We start from the raw sequence: 20,821 nt of genomic DNA on the forward strand, positions 1-20,821 counted from the left end.
GTAGATTTGTGCTACAATTCTGGGTCATAAAACTCTTTGTTGGGTCCTGATCAATTTGTGAATTTAATCTGTGATTTTTAATTTAGTCTTTCTATTGTATCCCTCATTCATAGAATTATGTCCAACCTTAGCCCCTCATTGCAGCTAGTACTGGGTTTGTGCTCATAACTGCTTGTTAGACATCTTCATTTGTTTCTACAAAAATATTCACAACTTAAGTGACTAATACTAAACTAATACTGAACATTTCGTATTACAAAGTGTTCCCTTTTCTTAGCCTTTGTACCTCTCTTGTTCTTGCTCAGATAGAAAGTAGGTCAAGGAAGGAAAAATTTATTTTGGCTCACAGTTTGAGGTGACACAGTCTGTCACATGTCTGTAACACTAGTGAAGGCACAATGCTTGTGGATGTGGGAGGGCAGAGTGGTAGGTGGCTCCATGTTTGTGGCAGCCTATTCATGTCCTGGTAGAGCGGGAAGCAGAGGTTTAGACTAGACTAGAGTTCAGACGGGCAGCTAGGCCATAGCCCTCAAGACCTGCACCCCTAGTGGCCTGCATCTTCCTGCTAGGCTCCACCTTGTAAAGATTCTATAACCTCCTAAAATCGTAGCATCAGCTGTGGACCACATGGGAATTTCAGGGATGGCTCACCTGTGAATCCGAGCAGGAATGGCTGTGAGAAAACATTGTCATTGTCAGTGAGGTGACAAGTGGGCAGGCATTAAGATAGCAGAACGAAATGCGCTTGAGTCCTTATGGCTCCTGTGAATTTAGGTGGCATTATCTATGATGGCATGTTTTTCTTTGCGGAGCCAAAGATACTGGTTAAGAGAGCAGTCAGTTTTCCTCTGTGAAAGGCTCCTTCTTGGGAAGCATTTGACATTTCCCCATTGTTTATAGATGTATTCTGCTATGGTGGGAATCATTCCTTTGTGCCTCATATCCGCCTTGTGCGATTGAGGTATAGACGCTTGGGAAACTTTACCTAATTACACATGAAATTCTATAGAATTGCCCCCACAGAGCGATGGGTTTGCTTTGTCAAGTGTTCAAGACCTCAATTTGCTGTTGGCTCACCCCCAGCGCAGTCATGCGATCAGTCACACAATTCTCACAAAAAACAGGGGAAGGGTAGCCAATGTCTCCCTCCCCACCTCTTTCCTCAAAATGTGCCTGGAAGCGGAATTCCAGCCTACACATGGGGTGGAACTTAACTTTTGTGTTTGTTTTGCCCAAGGCACGGACCCTGTCAGAGAAGATGGAGACACCTTCACGGCCTGTTAGTTACACTCAGCCAGGCTTCTCACTGGGCTGTCAGACAAGAAAGGAGCCTCCCGTAGTCATCATAATCACCGTCGCCATCTGTGAGGTCATCGGGATATTTCAAACGATTTTCAGCTCTCATTAGTTGAGGGCTTTCCACAGGCTGGTCCTTATCTTTTGTAACTTTTGCTGTCACACCCTGAGGGAGCCTCTTTGGGGAGTGACATGTTCCCGGTGGGTTAGCCCGTCGTAATGAGCCACTCTGTTGCTGTGCCCTTTGCTCTCGCTAGCAGTATATGTTGATTTTAACCTTTCATGTTGCAAGATGTCGCTTTTACCCTTGGCTTCTGCCATGTTAGTCTCATTATTTCTAATAGGCTGCGGCAATTAGAGTCTTGGAGCTGTTGGTCTCGGACATTTGGAGCAGGGAAGGGCCAGTCAGGGGGAACAGCCGCTTTTTCTTTCTATGAATAACGCGGGGCAGAGCTCAGCCCGAATCTGCAGACAGCGAGGCACGGTGGACCTCCGGCGAGGATGGGAAAGCCCACACCCAGGCCTCTTACATCCTGTCCCCACACTTGCCGCCGTTTGCATCCAGGCCCCTTTGTGAAGGATGACATGTTTGGCATATATTTTAGGGCATAGATTTGGACTAAGGGTGACTCATTGAATATAATCGGGAAGTAGATGAGAATACTCAAACAGGCAACCCCACGCCTATCCCTGTTTGCTGGAAGGAGAGAAGGCTGACAGCCATCTGGGTCCTTTAAGGATGATGGGTCTAGAAGGGCCCCAGACAGGGGACTGCACAATCTTGAAACCTGGTGGACCATATTTAAATGGCTGTCCCTTCAAGGTCAGAGCAATTGGTGGAATTCTAACAGCCTAGTAGGAAACGGGAGGAAAAGGAAAAAAGTTCATGCGAGGTAGGAGTGTAAGGAAATCACAAATAACTGAAAGCACAGTGTAGAGTCAGCGTGCCCTCGCTTTAAGTGACCCTAAGACCTCCCCACCGAAGCACAGAATTATCTTCCTGTTTGCTTCAGACCAAATGTAACTAAAAGCTGAGAGAGGGAGAGCAGCTCAGGGGAATGGCTTGGGCATGTTTCTAGACAACACACTAGAATGTTTTACATGGAGCAAGATTTTTTTTTTCCCCAAATAAATACAAGAAAAAGCCCCTCTATTAATCTGACCATTGATGAAAGTAGCTCTCGGGAAAGCCCCTCCAGTGACTGCCTCAGGCATTTACTGGTGTACAGTGTCTCAGACCCTCTTATGCTACTAAAATTCACCTCCTCCTGGCCGGGTGGCAAGTGGATGTTTCTGAGGGCTCTTCACTTTTGATTCTCATTTAAAATTCCTGCTAATTTTTATAGGGTTGGTCACAGAAATATTTGGTTGTTGGAACATAAAGAGTTCAAGTTATGCATTCAACAACCATTGAAACTTCTCCTTGAATAGATAAGAAATCTCCAGAGGAATCATTGGATTCTCCCCCTCCTCCCTCCTCCGTTCTCCCTCTCTCTTGTCTCTCCCTCCCTCCTCTTAAACACTTAAACATTTTAAACATCAACTTGTGTTATAAGCAGGTATTGGCTTGAGAGCTACTGACCAGACATACCTAATAATGAAATCCAAGTCTAGGATGTCTCATTTATATTTACACACAGTGTCTTTTCCACAAGGGCTACTCCCTCTGTACCCCCTCCCCTTTTCACTTATTCTTGGCTGGGAAAACAGCACAGCTCACAGTTCCTGGGAGAAAATTCTTGAGAAGAAGAAGCGGTTTTGAGCAAACTGATGGCTTTGAGTTTGATTTTTCCTGAATGGATCCTTTTCTTCTTGTTTGGAATACTCCCCAGGCCTCAGAAATGTAACAATGGGCTTGGAGCTGGCTCTGTCATCATGAGAGGGTCTTGTTCTGGGATGTTTCAGCAGGAATTTGCTAAGACTCCAGAAGGAGGGCTCAGGCCAGCAGGCCCAAGCCACTGGGGAAGAGCTTGAGTTTATCCTGTTTTGGGGGGATCTTATTTCCTTATACATTTGAGTTGTTAAGATCTTAGGTCCCTGGGTGAGAGCATGGCTTTTAAGAACTCTCCCCTTCATTTATTAATGGATGTCTTCTCTCTCTGCATGTCTGTGGTCTTAATTTCTCCTTCAATAGGATACCAGTTTTCTTATTGAATTAAGACCACCAATTTGATCTCATTTGACTTTAGTAACTGCTTTAAAGACACTATTTCCAAACACAGTTCCTGAGGTACAAGGGCCTAGGGTCTGTATGTATAAATATTTGGGGGAACAATTTATCCCATGACATTGTACACCTATCTACTCATAAGCCTATCTATCTGTCTGTCTTAGGGTTTCTATTGCTGTGAAGAGACACCGTGACTATGGCAACTCTTATAAAGGAAAACAGTTAATTGGGGGCTGTCTTACAGTTCTGAGGTTTAGTCTGTTATCATGGCGGGAAGCAGGGCAGCACACAGGCAGACATGGCACTAGAGGCTTAGCTGAGAGTTCTCCATCTGGATCCTCAGGCAGCAGGAAGAGACAGTGAGCCACCAGGCCTGGTTTGAACATCCGAAACCTCAAAGCTCACCCTCTCAGTGAAACCCTTCCTCTAGCAAGACCACACCTACTCCGACAAGGCCACACCTAATAGTGCTACTCTGTAGGAGCCTATGAGGCCATTTTATTCAAACCACCACAGTATTTATCTATCTATAATCTATCTACCTATATATCCATCCATCTATTTGTCTGTTATTAAGATTCCTAGAAGGGACGTAAGCAGAAACTAAAAATGATTGTAAATTCCTGACCCCACTAAGTAAGGAAACAGAAGCTAAAGACCTGCGACTTTACCTGGGCGTTTGTGGCTGTTGCCACTGATCCTGACTCTGTAGTCTTCAGATCCAACATCTGAGCTTCACAACATTGTATGCCTTGGAGTAGTGAATAAGCTGTTTCTTTTCATATACAATCAGAATTCCATAGTCAGTTAAAAAAAAAAAGTCAAGTTCAAGGATGGAAGAGCCTGTAGCAAAGAGTGAATTGCAGAGCTAGATCTGGAAAGAATTTGGTCACATGACTGTACTATGCACATGGTGTCAGTGATAATTCAACAAGAGCCCATACAGAGAATTCTCTTAATTTACAAGACAGAACGTGAAGGGTTTTCTCTACCAACGATTGTGTCCATAAATGGCCAGATTGCGAGGGACCTTTTCTCCTGGCATGCTAATAATTAGCTTGTGCCAATACATAAGGTTGAAGGAAGGCTTCAGAAAAGAAAATTAAGTATGTTATGGTGAGCTACTGTTTAGAAGCAAATTTGGGCTGGCTATGGAGTGTTTGGCTCTCTGCCCTAGAAGGAAGAACTCCAGAGACTTGTATGTGTACCTTATGGAGGTCACTTTTCTCCACAGTTAATTCCTAAGAGACTGAAGACATTGCTCAGTGTAATTTCAAGGGCCTTCTGATGAATGGAAATGATGTCTTAAAATCCTTTTGAAGGTCTGAGCGTTGGGTTATTTAATATGGGGAGAATTTCACTAGGAACAGCAATCTTCCTGTGCCTTCCTGTTAAATGCAGTGCTGAGAGAGGAGAGGAAGAAGAGAAGGGGGAGGAGAAAGAGAGATAGAGAGAAACAGAAACCAGTGACAAAGAAGGTAACTTTAAGGGCAGAAGGAGGAATGGGAGACACCGAGAGGGCCTGGGCACACTTCCTTCTGGAGTCAACACTAAATGGCTTAGTTGAGTCCCCAGAACACTCAGTCATGTTTCTGAAGCAAAAGCCGCAAGCAAACCTTCAGCGGGCCAGCGGGACTCTGCTGGGAATGACCGTTTACCAGTGACAGAGGGCTGTGCATGGCCATGTGCTTGCACACAGTGGTTACATTCAGTGCTGTGTGGTTTGGGCTCAGTGCGACTCCAGCCAATCTACCAGGAAGAAATTCCTGAGGCAACAAGGGCAGCAACAGTGACCCCCAAGTAAGGGTTTTCCTGAGTCCTCTCACCTGACTATGTGGGATCTCTAACCGGGCCCCTGTTTTTATTTGATAATTTCATAGGCATCTCCTAAATCTTCGCAAACAGAAGAACAGTGCAGCCTGCGAAATTGCACCCACCATTTCCCCTCTTCCCTGCCTAGAAGTCCATTCGGAACTGTTGGTCAGGAAGTCATGCAGAGCTTGAGTTACTGCTTGTTGTGGAGGGGCAGACAGATCTCAGGATGGAAGAGTAGCGCGCCATCCTTCTGCTGAAGTCACCGGGCTATTTCTACTCATTCTAGAATCATGTCTTTCACACATCGCTCAAGGTCCTGGAAGGATAAGCCAGGAATCAAGACAGCGACAAAGCAAAAACCCGAACAGACAAGCACAAGAACGATTTACAAATCTGGCTTCCAGCTTCCAGGTTCCAGTCTCCAAGCTCACACTGGGGGGGGGGGGGGGGGAGGGACCCCTGCCACCAGCTCACGGGACACACCTGTGCTATTCGAGGCTGTGTTTGAACAGGGCTGAAGCCTTTCTGAAGTTCCACCCTGATGGGCTGTACCGGAAAAACCCTTTTGAAACAACATTTTCGAGGACTAAGGTGGAAGGAGGAGGAGCATCCTGTATTCCCAGGAAGAGAAATGGCATACGGAAAGCATGCCCAGGTGGCCGATGGGATCCAAATGTTTGGGTGGTAAAAGATCAGTTTGCTGGATGTGGATGGGAGGCACAGGCAGTCTATGGGACTAAGCCTGTCGAGGGAGTCGGGAGTTGTGGTAGGGGCAGTTTAAAGCACACTCTTATTTCATTGGGGCTTCCCCACTGCAGGGTGATTTTATTTCCCATCTTGACTTGATTGTATCTGTAAAGATATTATTTCCGAGTGAGGTCACTTTCAGAGGCTGAAGTAGACATGAAATTGCGGGGGGTGGGGGGGGTGGGGCGGGGCAGTGAAGAACACTGTTCAACTCACTTCAAGTGAGGGGAACTTAAGGGCTGAACATGAGCTTCTTTGGTTGAAGTAACAAGGAAAGGCTGTCTCAGGGGCATTTTAATGGGGTGGGGTGCTGATGGAGGGCAGGAAGGAAGCTGTCTGAAGCTGTCAAGTCATCAGGCAGGCAGGAAAAGCAAGCATCAAGACCTTTTGGTTTGCTTAGGAAGAGTGTCGGCTTGCTCATCTACTTTGGTGTGGACTTTCTCTCCAGGAATGTGGCTAGGCCATACGCCTGGGGAGACAAAAGGAGGGAGGCTGTGTGACTGTGTCCACCCAGTTTTCCTGTTTTGGCCAAGGTGGAGGCTGGTGATGGATAAAGGATCAGCTGAAAGTGTGTGACTATTATTGATGGCCCATCCCATCGACCAGGTCAGTCTTTAATTGTCTTCCTCTGATAAAAATCATTCTGGGAGATTAGATGCCCAGAGGAGCCAGTCTCAAATTCAGACTCTGAGCGGTTTGCTCGGAGCCCTGGCAAGGGTGAGAGTTACATGTACGGTAGGAAAACAGTGGGATTTCGTCAGTGGGAACACTAGGAAGTCTGTGTTCCTAACTGTGACAGTGGTTGGCCTCCAAGCATAGAATTGTTGCAAAACTAATATTCAAGAGTAGCTCTAAGCATACCGTCACTGGAATATCCACCAGCGTCATTATGAGTCGGCGCCTGCTTGAACTGATGCTGCTGATGCGAGGCCCTCTGTGGTTCTGCATTCTCCTGGAGAATGGACTGGAGCAGTTTCAAATCCACACCAGCTTCTATACGGCCCCCTGAGGTAGGGACGGGGAGCCAGGCCTTGCTGCTGGGGGACCCGGGCTCTGTTGAATGAGCAAATTGTTCACAGCTGTGTGTTTCCTGTGTCCGCCCTGCCTCCCCAGCTTTGTGTGTAATTACCCTGGCTATATGTGCTGGGCTGTTATTCAGTCTCACAGTAAGACTCTTAGATCCACATTAATCACGGCAATTCCAAGCATGTTCTTCTGTCCTCTCTTCCGATGAGAAGATATGGGTTGCCTCTTTCCTTCCAGGGAGGAGGCAAGGAGCTGGTCCAACTATCTCACTAGTCCTTTGTGAGTGATGGGGTGACGGTTGCATCCCAGTTGGCACAGAAACTGGGTTTGAACTCTTGAGAGTCCTACTTTTGGAAAATCATGGCCGCCTGGAGGTGAAGAACAAACTTGGAGGCAGAAGGTAAACTGAGGGCAATAATACACTATCTGTGGCCACCCAGCACCTTCTGTGAGGTCCAGTGAAGCCATGCCACCCTGCGTGGCGGGACCTTTGGGGACCCATGCCTCCCTGTGTGGTTGATGTTAGCAACCTTGAGAATTTCTGGGGACACTCATTCTACTATCCTTAGGTGACTCTAGCCGGTTAAGATATGATACAGAAACATAGTCTCCCCAACAAGGAAAATCAGGAATTTCTACCTCAGGACTCTTTCCTGGCTCTGTTGAAAAATAGGCCCTCAGTCACAGTGGCCAAAGGCATGAAGCTTGGATTCAAACTCTTGCTGCTATTCTTTTCTGAAAGACTGGTGCTCTATGCCCCACACCCAGCTTGGGGTGTCCTCAACCTGTCTCAACCTCAGCCAATGCTGTTCTGTGCCTACCACCTGCCCTTTATCTTCTTGACCAAATTTAGGAATTTTGTAGAGGGGGGTCCCATGCCATGGTCTGTCTGTGGTCAAGGAACAACATAGCGCCCCATCGTTCCTGTTTGCTTAGCACACAGATTTAAATCTCCTGAACCAGCTCTTTTCTATTTCCCCTGCTTTCTCTTCTCTTTAATATATAATATTCCAGTTTCATTGGAAGCTAGCTGACTACAGTATTGGGTTAGGAATAAAATCTGGAGTGCTTTAAGCTTATTGCTTGGACATATGGCTATGCACTGCATTCAAAGAGCTTTTGAGCCTGTCAGATTAGTGGTTTTTATGTGTATCTAGTCATATTCTTTCAGCTCCACGGCAAATAGATACACATCAAATAAACAAAATAGCAATGGCTAACTAGCATGCCCAAATTGGCTTTGCTTGTCATTAGAGCTAAGTGTATAAAAGTGCAGTTATGATGCAAAAAAAAGGGTGGCTAGCACAAAAACATCTACCTGTATGTGCAGGTATCCTTTTTAAAGTATATATAGATACTTTTTTGAGGTATGGTCTCAGGTAGCCCAGGACCATCTTGAACTTGCTACACAGTAGAGGATGGCCTTGAGCTCTTGAGCAATTACCTCCCAAGTTCTGGGAGTGTGGGTGTGAGCCACCACACCCAGCCCAATAATCAGTGTTTAAGTATAGGCTTTAAAGTGTTGAAGGGCATTTGCTTCTCTTTGCACAGCCAGGAAGGAGAAACACAAGGATCCACAAGTTAGTGAGGTTTCCCCTTTAAAAGCAGGGTCTACTCTTAAAGAGCAAGGACCTGTCAGTCCCTGGTCATGTTCAACACTTGGGCTGGAAGGCCATGGTAATGACTGCAAGAAGATCCCTACCCTGTGTTCCCATGTGCTGAATTGTCCAAGATCCCTAGGATGAAGTTTGCTTCCTAGGAGATGAAAGCTCAGGACTGAGAATTTAGCTGTTATTAGGAAGGCATTCTTGCTTTAGCAAAGCTAATGGACTCGGCCACTCATCAAATGAAGCCCAAGTCCTCAAACTCTTAGTGCATACATTTTTTTTAAAATTTTTCTTTATTAATTACACTTTACTCACTTTGTATCCCCCCGTGGTTCTCTCCCTCCTCCTATCCCAATCCCTCCCTTCCTCCATCCTCTGCCTGCATGCCCCTCCCCAAGTCCACTAATAGGGAAGGTCCTCCTCTCCTTCCTTCTGATCTCAGTCTATCAGATCACATCCGGAGTGGCTGCATTGTCCAGTGACCTGGTAATGCTGCTTCCCCCTCAGGGGGAGGAAATTAAAGAGCAGGCCAATCAGTTCATGTCAGAGACAGTCCCTGTTCCTATTACAATGGAACCCATTTGGACACTGAACTGCCATGGGCTACATCTGTGCAGGGGTCTTAGGTTATCTCCATGTATAGTCCTTGGTTGGAATAGTCTCAGGCAAGACCCCTTTGCTCATATTTTTTTGGTTCTGTTGCTCTCCTTATGGAATTCCTGTCCTCTCTAGATCTTACTATTTCCCACTTCTTTCCTAAGCTTCCCTGTACTCTGCCCAAAGGTTGCCCATAAGTCTCAGTATCTACATTGATAGTCTGCAGGGCAGAGATTTTCAGAGGCCTGTGTCAGGCTCCTGATTTGTTCCCTCTTTTCTCCTTCTTCTGATGTCCAGCCTCTTTGCCTTTCTGGATAGGAATTGAGCATTATAGCCAGTCTTCCCTCTTGATTAGTTTCTTTACATGTACAGATTTTAGTAGGTTTATCCTATATTATTCCTATATTATATGTCTATATGAGTGAGTATATACCGTGTGCATGCTTCTGGGATAGCTCACTCAGGATGATCTTTTCCAGATCCCACCATTTACATGCAAATTTCATGATTTCCTTGTTTTTTTTTTTTTGTTTTTTGTTTTTTTTTTATTGCTGAGTAATATTACAAGTTTACATTCCCACCAGCAGTGGAGGAGGGTTCCCCTTTCTCTACAACCTCTCCAGCATGTGTTGTCTCTTGAGTTTTTGATCTTAGCCATTCTGATGGGTGTAAGATGACATCTTAGGGTCATTTTGATTTGCATTTTTCTGATGGCTAATGAGGTTGAGCATTTCTTTAAATGTTTCTCTTCCATTTGATATTCCTCTGCAGAGAATTCTTGGTTTAGCTCTGTACCCCATTTTTTAATTGGATTACTTGATTTTTTGCTGTTTAACTTCTTTAGTTCTTTATATATACTGAATATTAGCCCTCTGTCAGATATAGGATTGGTGAAGGTCTTTTCCCAATCTGTAGGCTGTCGTTTTGTTCTGAGGACAGTATCCTTTGCTTTACAGAAGCTTTTCAGTTTCATGAGGTCCCATTTATTGATTGTTGCTCTTAGAGCCTGTGCTGTTGGTGTTCTGTTCAAGAAGTTGTCTCCTGTGTCAGTGAGTTCAAGGGTATTCCCCACTTTTTTTTTTCTAACCGATTTAATGTGTCTGGTTTTATGTTGAGGTCTTTGATCCACTTGGACTTCAGTTTTTTTTTTTTTTTTTTTGGACTTCAGTTTTGTGCAGGGTGATAAGTATAGATCTATTTTCATTTTTTTTTTTTTTTTACATGTAGACATCCAGTTAGACCAGCACCATTTGTTGAAGATGCTGTCTTTTTTCCATTGAATGCATTTGGCATCTTTGTCAAAAATCAGGTGTCCATAAGCGTGTAGATTTATGTCAGGGTCCTCTATTCGATTCCATCAATCCACCAGTCTGTTTCTATGCCAGTACCATGCAGTTTTTAGTATTGTTGCTCTATAGTACAGCTTGAGATCAGGGATGGAGATACCTCCTGAAGATCTTTGACTGTAGAGAATTGTTTTAGCAATTCTGGGTTTCTTGTTGTTCCACATGAAGGTGAGAATTTTTCTTTCAAGGTCTGTAAAGAAATTAGGGAAACAACACCCTTCACAATAGCTACAAAGGACATAAAGTACCTTGGTGTGAACCTAACCAAGCAAGTCAAAGACTAGTATGAAAAAAATTTCCAGTCTCTGAAGAAAGAATTAGAAGAAGATATCAGAAGATGGAAAGATCTCCCATGCTCATGGCTTGGCAGGATTAATATAATAAAAATGGCCATCTTACCAAAAGCAATCTACAGATTCAATGCAATTCCCATCAAATTACCAACAGGTGCATACTATAAATAGCATAAGAATGCTATTTCTGGACAAAAAAAATGCTATGTAATATGACAGTGTTTGTGAAGGTCAGGGACAGAGGTAGGTCACACTGTGAAAGGAGGGGTATACTAGTCTATTTCTGGGTAATAAATGACCCCAACAATTCATGGAAAGGGGGGACAGAGGCAGGAAGGGGGAAGAAAATGGAATGTGCTACTGAGTATCAAACACTACCTAGGAGAGGCTGGTTACTCCTGATAGCTCAGAGGCGGAGCTTCCTAGTCACAGGTGCTATGCAAACATCCCCAGGTGACAGTGTTGTGCGTTCAGGATAGAGAAGCTTTCTTTTCTGCCTTGGAGGGCCCAAGCGGGGTACTGAGCTCCAGTAACGGCTAAGACTCATGGTAAGGATTTGACCTGTTTTTCAGTCCTGACACTTAACACCAGCTCTGGTGAAGTGTGGGCAGTGAGATGTTGTACTGCGGTTTTGTGTGTCAGCTTGACACAAGCCAGAGCCATCAGAGAGGAAGGAGCCTCAGTTGAGGAAATGCCTCCATGGGATCCAGCTGTCAGGCATTTTCTCAGTTAGTGATCAGTGGGGGAGGGCCAAGCCGATGGTGGGTGGAGCCATCCCTGGGCTGGTGGTCCTGGCTTTCTATAAGAAAACGCGTTGAGCAAGCTAAGAGGAAGCAAGCCAGTGAGCAGCACCCCTCCACGGCCTCTGCATCAGCTCCTGCCTCCAGAATCCTGCCCTGCTTGAGTTCCTGTCCTGACTTCCTTTGGTGATGAATAGCAATGTGGACATGCACGCTGAATAAACCCTTTCCTCCCTATCTTTTTGGTCATGGCATTTCATCCCAGCCATAGAAGCCCGAACTGAGACAGCTGGTGTCACTGCTTTTTACATAGTAAGAAGAAGAGGCTGGCTAAGCTAAGTAAACTCAGACTGCCTTAAACAAAGCCGGTTTCTTTATTCCATATAAACTGAGACATCAAAGGAAAAACAATATTATAAAAGAGCCCGGGAGATTTAAACCTGTGTGCTAAGCAGACATAAAAATCAAAACCAAAACCAAAACCAGTGTACTTATGTTCCTTGACCACAGACTATGGCCTGGAATCCTCTCTCCCCAACGCCTAAATCTGGTCAAGAAGATAAACGGTATGTGGTGGGCACTGAGCAGTGTTGGATGGGGTTGGGGCAGGTAGAAGCTACCTCAGGCTGGGTGTGGATTCATGGAGCTTCAGTGGTTCTTCGCCCATGGTGGCAGGGCAGAGCCAGCCCCTGGAGTCCCCTGCTGCTTCTCTGGTAAGTAAGTGTTGAGTAACTGCCTGACTACAGAAGAGAGGGTGGATGGGAGAGGCCAGGGAGAGTCAGGAAATGTCAACTTCAGAGCGCTGAGGGGGCTCAGGACAGAGATGATTCTGTGAGACACATCAGCTGCTGCTCTGAGGAGCAAAAAGGTCATTTTGAGATGGGAAGACACAGGGTGTCCGGTAGGTGGGGTTGCTGCTGACAGCTGGTTCTACAGAAGGTGCTAAGGTGAGTGTGCACATGCCCACACCAAGTACAAGCATGGTCAACAACATCCTCCTCAAGAAAAAAACATCCCTACAGATTCCGCGCTTCTTGAATTTGAGGAGCCACAGCAGCAGCCCTTCTTCCAGGGCTAAGCCAACCTTGGACTGCGAAGCTGTCGGCTACACTAGAGAGCTGTTTGGCTCTTCCTTCAGTGGATGTTTGGTGGCATCTAACCTTCCTCACAGGGATTTGGGTAGCTGCATCATTCCTCCTGTAGCTTCAAAGGGGTGTGCCCTGGGGCCATTGCCCCACACTGATAGGTTACAAGGTAGCTTGTACTACTCTAGTAACTGGCTTGAGAAAGACTTCAGAATCTGCTGGTGCCCCAAGAACAGCTGGAGTCACCGGTCAAGACCACCTTGGGATCAAGACCGCCCTGGAAAGATGGCCTCGGTGCCAGGTAACAATGAAAGTAAGTGAGAGCGAACCAGACACACAGCTGGCTTCAAATGCCCTGCACCAAGTCTCGGAGACTGTGGAAGACAGAAGTAATTCACCTAACAAGAACGTCCCAGGTCAGGAAGAATACCGAAACCACAGGAGAGAAGATGATGTCATAGTCAGAGGGTCAGGGTTGGTCGCAGAACAAATCCTCAGGTCTCTAATTCTGACCTTGGGACCTGGGCAGGCTCTAAGGCCTGCACTCTGATTAGCTAAGCCTTCTCCCCATCTGCATTACTTACTTTTGTTGTGGCTGTGACAAAAATGTCGGACAGCAGAAACTTAAAAGGAGGAAAGTTTATTTCGGCTCACTGTTTCAAGACCAGCCTATTACGATGAGGATGGCATGGGTTAAGGCTTGTCCTGTGATAGTAAGAGTTCACTAAGGCTGCTCACGCCTTGGCGGAGACAGGAAGCAGGGATGAACTGGGAGCATGGCTGGGCTACGGCCCGCAAGGCCCACCCTCGGTACCCTATTCCCATCAGCTAGACCTTCGTGTCTCAAAGATTCTACAACATTCCAAAAACTGCTACCATCTATAGGCCAAGCGTGAAATGTGCTCGTGGGGACCATTTTATATTCAAATGTTCTCACCATCTGTCACCAAAGCTACCCTTGAGTAGACCCCCATTGAGAAACTGTGTTAGTTGGTGTTATGTTATTACTGCAAAATACCTCAATTAATCAAAACCTAAAAAACCCACGAGTTCATTTTAGATCGCAGTTTTGAAATTTCAGTCCGTGATCAGTCAGCCCTGATTGTGTCCTGAGGCAAGATCACGTGGTAGAACATTTGTGGTGGGACTTTAGATCATAAACCATGAAGAGAGAAAAGAAGGTTTCAAGGTGCCCGTCTCCTTTAAGGACACACACTAAATGGCCCAAGGACCTTCTACAAAATCTTACTTTCTCAAGGGCGTCACCAATTCTCAGTAGCACCCACTGGGGACCAAGTCATTAACACATAGGACTTTGGGGGTACATACTATTGGGATCCAGACCCAGGACAAGTGGCTAAGCCTATTTAACAACCAAAGCAGACCTGGCCTCCAGATTCTCCCAGCATTTCTCAGTCTCTACCTGTTACAGGGCATGGCTGGCACACCCCACTGAACTTTCCAGCCCCAGGGGCTGGGCTTCCTTTCACCCAGAGGCTCTTCCCTATATAATCCAGACATTTCGGTTTGCATTCTTCTCTAAGGCACTTTTGTTCCTGCCCTAGAGCTGCCCCAAGAAACCTGCCTTTATATATTTTAATTTGGCTTGAATTGGCTCATTTCGTCAGTGGAGAATACCTATCACATACAACACTCAAACTCCAGCAGTAATCAATGGTGGTTAGAGAGGAGAGCTCTGTAGTCAGGCTTGGGTTAGGGTTAGGGGTAGGTCAGATTACAGAGATAGGGAATTGGTGTGGCGTCTGGCCGCTGGGGTGATCTTGGCCCATATCTCCCGGGGACTTACACTTGTAATGTATGAGAATTCTGTCCTGATCTGAAAGCTTTATCATTAAGTGTTTTGTGTAAATCCCTGACTTGGCCATCTAGAGAATCTCACCCGTGTGCACCATTATAATATCCAGCTGACAGAGGAAGTCCAAGAGAATGTCATATAGCCCATCTTTTCCTTTCCAGCAACAATGAAATAAACAAAAAACAAAACACCAAACCAAACCAAAAAAAAAAAAAAATCCCACCAATAGTATCTTAGCTTAGAATGAGCTTGAATGAAAGGTCTTTCCTAAATGACATAAACTGAATGTATGTACCTTCCATGTCCTGTGTGGATCCACTAAGGCTGAGTGTGGTGGTGTTTGGGGATGGGACCTTTGAGAAGTGGTTAATACAACCAGGTGAGGTCATGTAGGTCATAGGATTAGTGTCTTTTATGAAGGGAGGAAATGTCCCTGGGAAGATTCTGTGAGAGGGAAGGATCTGTCAGGCATCACGAAGGCCTCACCACGAGCTGCCTGTGCTGACACCTGATCTTGGCCCTCTCCTTCCAGATCATCTGTTTCATCACTTGTGTCCTCCAGAAATGTACATATCAAAAGCTAATCACCAAGGTGCTACTTCCAAAACGCTGAGCCTATAAGAGGTGGTCAGGTCATTGGGGTCATCGCTTCAACATCACTGGGACCAGAATACCAGCAAGAAATAAATTGAGGGGGGACAGATTTGGTTTGGTGTACAGTTTCAGAGACTGTTATCCCGTCACGCCTGGGGTGACATGTTGGGGCAGCTCAGTGCATGGCGCTGGGAGTGTTTGGTGTTTGCATCATGGTGGACCAGGAAGTGTGGACTATGGTGGAGACTTGAGACTGGACCGTAAGCTTCAAAGGCCCACTCCTAGTGGCCCATTTCCTTTATTTAGGCATCATCTCCCCAAATTAGCACCGCAAGCTGGGGAAGAAGTACTCAAAAGATGAACTTGCGTTTGGGATGTTTCGAACCACAGTGATGATGACTCCATCCTTACGAATGGGATTAAGTCCTTATAAAAGAGTTTTGAGGGAGGTTGTTTGACCTTTCACCTTGTATAGATACGTAGAAAGTGTCACTGTGAGAAACAGGCCCTCATTAGATACTATATCCACAGGCACCTTGATTGTGTACTCTCAGACTTGGGAACTGTGAGCCACCGATTTGTGTTTTTTATAAATTACACACACTAAGGATTTTGTCAAAAAAGCCTGGACTAAGACAGAAACTGAGAAAATAAGCTTATGTTATTTAAGCCATTAGTCTGAAGTGTTTTGTTATGGTACCCAAGCTGACTGAGGAGGTAAGTGCCTATTTTGGTCTGTGCTGATAACATGGATTCTTTTGTTGGCTTTGTCTCTTTAAGCACTGATTCTTTCCTCCTTGCTTCCGTTTGTGGATTGGGGATCAAATTGTCAGTGCTGGAACAGGTAAACTGAACATAGGAAACTGATATTTTCTAGGTCAAAAGTCATTTTATAAACCACTGAAAAATTGCTGCCATTTGAACACTTTTTTGTCTATAAAATGTTTTTATAATTATTTATTTTCATTTTTATGTGTATTGGTGTTTTGCCTGCATGTATATCTGTGTGAGGGTGTCAGATCTTGGAATTACAGACAGTTGTGAGCTGCTATATGGGAACTGAACCCAGATCCTCTTGAAGAGCAGTCAGTGTTCTTAACTGCTGAGCCAACTCTCCAGCTCCCTTAGAAAAAGAGTTCAGGGTTAGGAGCCTTATCAATTGAGCTATCCAAGCCTTCTTAAATTTTTTTTTCCCATGTAGTCCTCATGTGTTTTGGCATTGTGTGGCTATGTCTTATATTCTTGGGGTGACAGAAATATGAAAACACCCTGTCTATGGGGTTTACATTGTAAGCACACTCCAAGCCTGGGTCCATCTTCTATCTCACAGTTTTACTGGGACTCAGCCATGCTCATTTGATAACATTGTCTGTGTCTTTTTTTTTTTTTTTCATGTACAATAGCAGAGTCGAGTACAGAGAGAGCCACAGAGACAGCACCACTTACAAAATCTATAATACCGTTTGGCACTTTACAGAGAACGTTCGCCAAGCTCTGCATCCCACAGTGGTGGGGATGGTCAGAATTCACAAGTGCCACATTTTCTTCCTGGACCCATCACTTCTCTTTCATCTTTGCCTTGTTTTTCTTACTCTTCTCCACTACTGTTTCTCTGCTCTCCTGTTTGAGTGTTCCAACTCACAGCCTCCTTTGCTCTTCTGCCTTGTCTCTGGTCTGTCATCCAAGCCCCCAGCTTCACTTCCTCTTTCCTCTCTTTTCTTTCTCTTTTCACTTGGGCCTGGGGGATGGGGATTGACTTCTTTGACTTGGGAGGGGAGGGCTGATGCCTCTCCTCACTGTCCACAGTACCCTTTTCCTAACCCTTCTCATAATTACACACATGTTTCCATTCTTGGGTTTTCTTGGCTGATCAGCAGAGCAGGGCTGACATTTACCTGGTAAGAAAAGCTAACCTTTAGGACCAATGAGCATTTGGCTTCTCTGTCTGTCTGTCCTCATTGGCAAGTGTGATTGGCAAGGTTGTATTGTCTGTCTACTCTAGCCAGACAGCTCAACATTCAGACATGCTGCTCAGACGTCTTTGTCAAGGGGGCTCCCCAAGGCCCTGCTGTGATCCCAGGCTGTGGGTTTTAATTAGATTCTTCATATTCTGACAGCATTGTGAAGCAGTGTGTGGAGGTCAGAAATTAAGCTTATTCAACATTAGGGATGGGTGTGTCTGGGCTGGGTAGTTCCTTGCTTCCCACAAGTAATGTGTTTTGAATTGAAGACATTCTGCGGTCAGATGGCTCTCAGGGGCATGTACTGGTGGTTTCGGAAGGCTTCTTTATGCAATAGTGCTGGAAAAAAAATCCCAAAGCTTGGAGTAATCTTTAAGTAATGCTTAAAGGTCTCCCAAACCTTCCACGCCATCCAGGGTCATACCATACCAGAGTGACAAGAGGCCTCATGCTGCAGGGCCATTTGCTACCACCCCAGCCCAGGAATGAAGTGAAGCCTCAGCCCAGGAAGTCCCAGGCTTTACCTAACTTTAAACAACGCAGCTTCGCACATTTCCAGAGCAAAGACTCCATTGCACATATGTGAATGTGAGCCTGTTCACTCTGGGTTTCCTTCCCTTAACAATGTTTCTTTCCCTTTAGAATGTCGCTTCCTTTTCTCCATGCAGCAAGGCTAAATTGTCATTTAGGTATGTTTTTGAAATGTTCTGACAGACTGTTTAATCACTGACCATTGCATTTGACATACAAATCATAAATTTGGGATGGAAAGCAGAAAGGGATATAGCCACGTGATGTATAATAGACACTTGCCGACTGACTAGCTTCTGCCCTTTTGCATGGGTCTTCCATGCCAGTTTGGGGACCCACGGCTGTATGGACTTTGTTTCTTCCTCAGGCTTTTGGGTAGACTGTGTGAGCTGTACCACTGTATTGTCTCCCCAGTCCCTGGGACTGGTCCTGAGTTGGACACAAGACTTAGAAAACCCAATTAGAGTGAATCTCAGGGGTTCTACTCTGAACTCTGTACCAACTAGCTTATTTTGGATGTAAGTGAGGAATTGCACAGCCCAGAGACCCATTCATAGCTATCCTGGAACCACAAATGACATAGGGCAGAGGTTAGAAAAGAAGAAACTAGGGACTGTCACTGTTAAACTGCAGGATCTAACTTTACCCAAAGCCTCTGGGCTTCACAGATATGTGAACCCAGCACATTCCTTTACTGGTTCTAGTCAGGGTGGGATTTCTATTAATTGTAACAAAAGTTTTGTGACTCACTCATAAGACAATTTTACAATAACCTCAGGAAACCAAAGACTGGGCACTTGTGTCTATCTACTCCAGGCCAGCGAGCTGAGAAAACTAAGCCCTGTGTCCGCCCTTCTCTGGAACTCAGCTTTGTCTCTGGAGTGCAGGAGGGAAGCTGGGTTTGTTCAAGCTTTAAGATTCCCTGGGTCGTTTATCTAAAGCATTTGAAACAGGCTTGTACTCCTAAAAGCTCCTCACTTCCAGCTTCTGGACAGGATCCTTGAAGTGATCCGTGTTTTTCACTCTCATCTTCTTAGTCCTTTTATCTGCTCTGTTATGAAGATGCTGTTGATGGGATGTGGTTTCAGTGACTGTCAAGGGTTCATCTGTTAGAAGCTCAGAGAAGGCTTCCAAGGTGGTAGAGAAGATTGGCGGAACCTTTAAAGAGATAGCTCCCTGGACCACTGCTCAGAAGGGATCAAGCAACTCTCAGGTGATCCTTAAGGGAGTCTGTTTGCTTGCTCTGAGATAGAGTCTCATCACGTAGCCCAGGCCAACCTCAAATGCATAATCTTCCTATTTCAGTCTCTCAAATTCTGGGATTGTAGGTAAACTTTCATGTCTGGCTTATAGTAATTCTCACTAATTGCCATTTTAAAAGTGCAAGCCTGATCCCTGCCCTGGTCTCTGCTAGTCTAAGATGTGGCTCTTCTCCTATTTGCAGTGATGTCATCTACTGCCTTCCCCAAATGTCAAACAATGGAGCAATCTCATCTTGAATGATGAGTCTCTTTCTCTGTCTCTGTCTCTCTCTAAGTATTTTGAGACAGGGTTTCTTGGCTGTTTCAAAAGTGAGTTTCTAGAATTCACTTTGTAGACCAGGCTGGCCTCAAACTCAGAGATGCCTGCCTCTGCCTCTGGATCACAGGCGTGTGCCACCACACCCAGCGATGCTGAGTTTCTTTTCCTTCCCTCCTTTCTCTCTCTCTTTCTCTCTCTCTCTCTCTTTCTTTTGATTTATTTATTTATTATGTATACAGCATTCTGTCTGCATATACGCCTGCACATCAGAAGAGGGAGACAGATCTCATTATAGATGGTTGTGAGCCACCATGTCATTGCTGGGCATTGAACTCAAGACCTTTGGAAGAGCAGCCAGTGCTCTTAACCTCTGAGCCATCTCTCCAGCCCCTGGTGCTGAGTTTCTTAAACTGAGATAAATAAATGTCCTTCTTCCATAACTAAACTGCCCTGAGTGTTTTGTTACTTAACACAAAGGGAACTCACTGAAGAACTACCAGTTCTTCTTCCTAAAGACTTCTTTTTCTTTTTCCTTCTTTTTAATACTTACCAGTATTACTCATGTCCAGGCTCTGTTTGCTGCCCACATCCATTTAGACTCCCTGTTCCTTCAAAACAACAGTCTTTGAAAACCCTGCTAAATCCCCTATTTGTAGTGAAATAACCTCCATCACTCATGAAGGCAGCCTGGGGCTCCATTTCTGGCAGCCATCGCAGCCCTCTAACTAGAATAACCCACAGGTTTAACTGAAACATCAGAACAGCACCGTCACAGGAGGAGAAGTTCTTGCATAAATTCTGTGTTTAACCGTTTCCAACAGCCTTCTAAGGAACTGCCTAAAGCCCGTAATTGTGAGACCTGAGTTTCAAGGGAATAAATACATATTGCATGCCATCAGTGTGGAAACAGTGGGCATTCTAAACTCTTGTGACTTCATCACAGCAACAACAACAGCAAAACAGATCCTGGTCACATCCAACTCCTTTAAAGCATGAGGATGTTCATTGTGTGTTTTACAATGAGCATAGCAGGAAGCCAAGGATCAGTGATTCAGAGGAGACATTATTCTCTACTTTCTTTTTAAATACCAGAAACTGTGTGTATGTGTGTGTGTGCATGTGTAGTGTATGTGTGCATGTATGGTGTGTGTGTATGTGATGTGTATGATGTGTGTGTATGTGTGTGTGTGTGCCCACATGCATGTGTTGAGCAAGCCAGCCTTGTTTTTCTCCTGTTTCCTCTGACAGGGAACTTCTACAGTCTCCTGTCAAGTCCTCATGCACCTTGAGTCCAAACATTGTGGATATGAGTTCATCACGTATTTGAGAGGTTCTTAACGACAGCTTCTCATGCAAAGGCGCCACAGGCTCCCTCCAGTCAAGGTTTCAGCTGAAACTTCCTGAAGCGTGGAGAGCTGCGTGCTGTTTGTACACTATCTCCGCACCCCCACTCTAGACTGCAGAGAGGCAGTTGGGCCCCTGCTGTAGACTAAACAAATGAACAAAGCTACGTGCAGCTTCGGGCATTGTCTGTTTAGCAGCCTGATTGATGGGTGCACTTACACACACGATGGCCCAGTGGGCTGACTCTGTGGTCAAAACAAAGATTAACAGTCACCCAAAGTGCCAGAGTTGGCCAGTTTTGATTACCTCTAGAAATTAGGTCATTCTGGATA

Source organism: Meriones unguiculatus, chromosome 1, assembly GCF_030254825.1.
Source record: "Meriones unguiculatus strain TT.TT164.6M chromosome 1, Bangor_MerUng_6.1, whole genome shotgun sequence".
In the NCBI taxonomy this organism is placed as follows: domain Eukaryota; kingdom Metazoa; phylum Chordata; class Mammalia; order Rodentia; family Muridae; genus Meriones; species Meriones unguiculatus.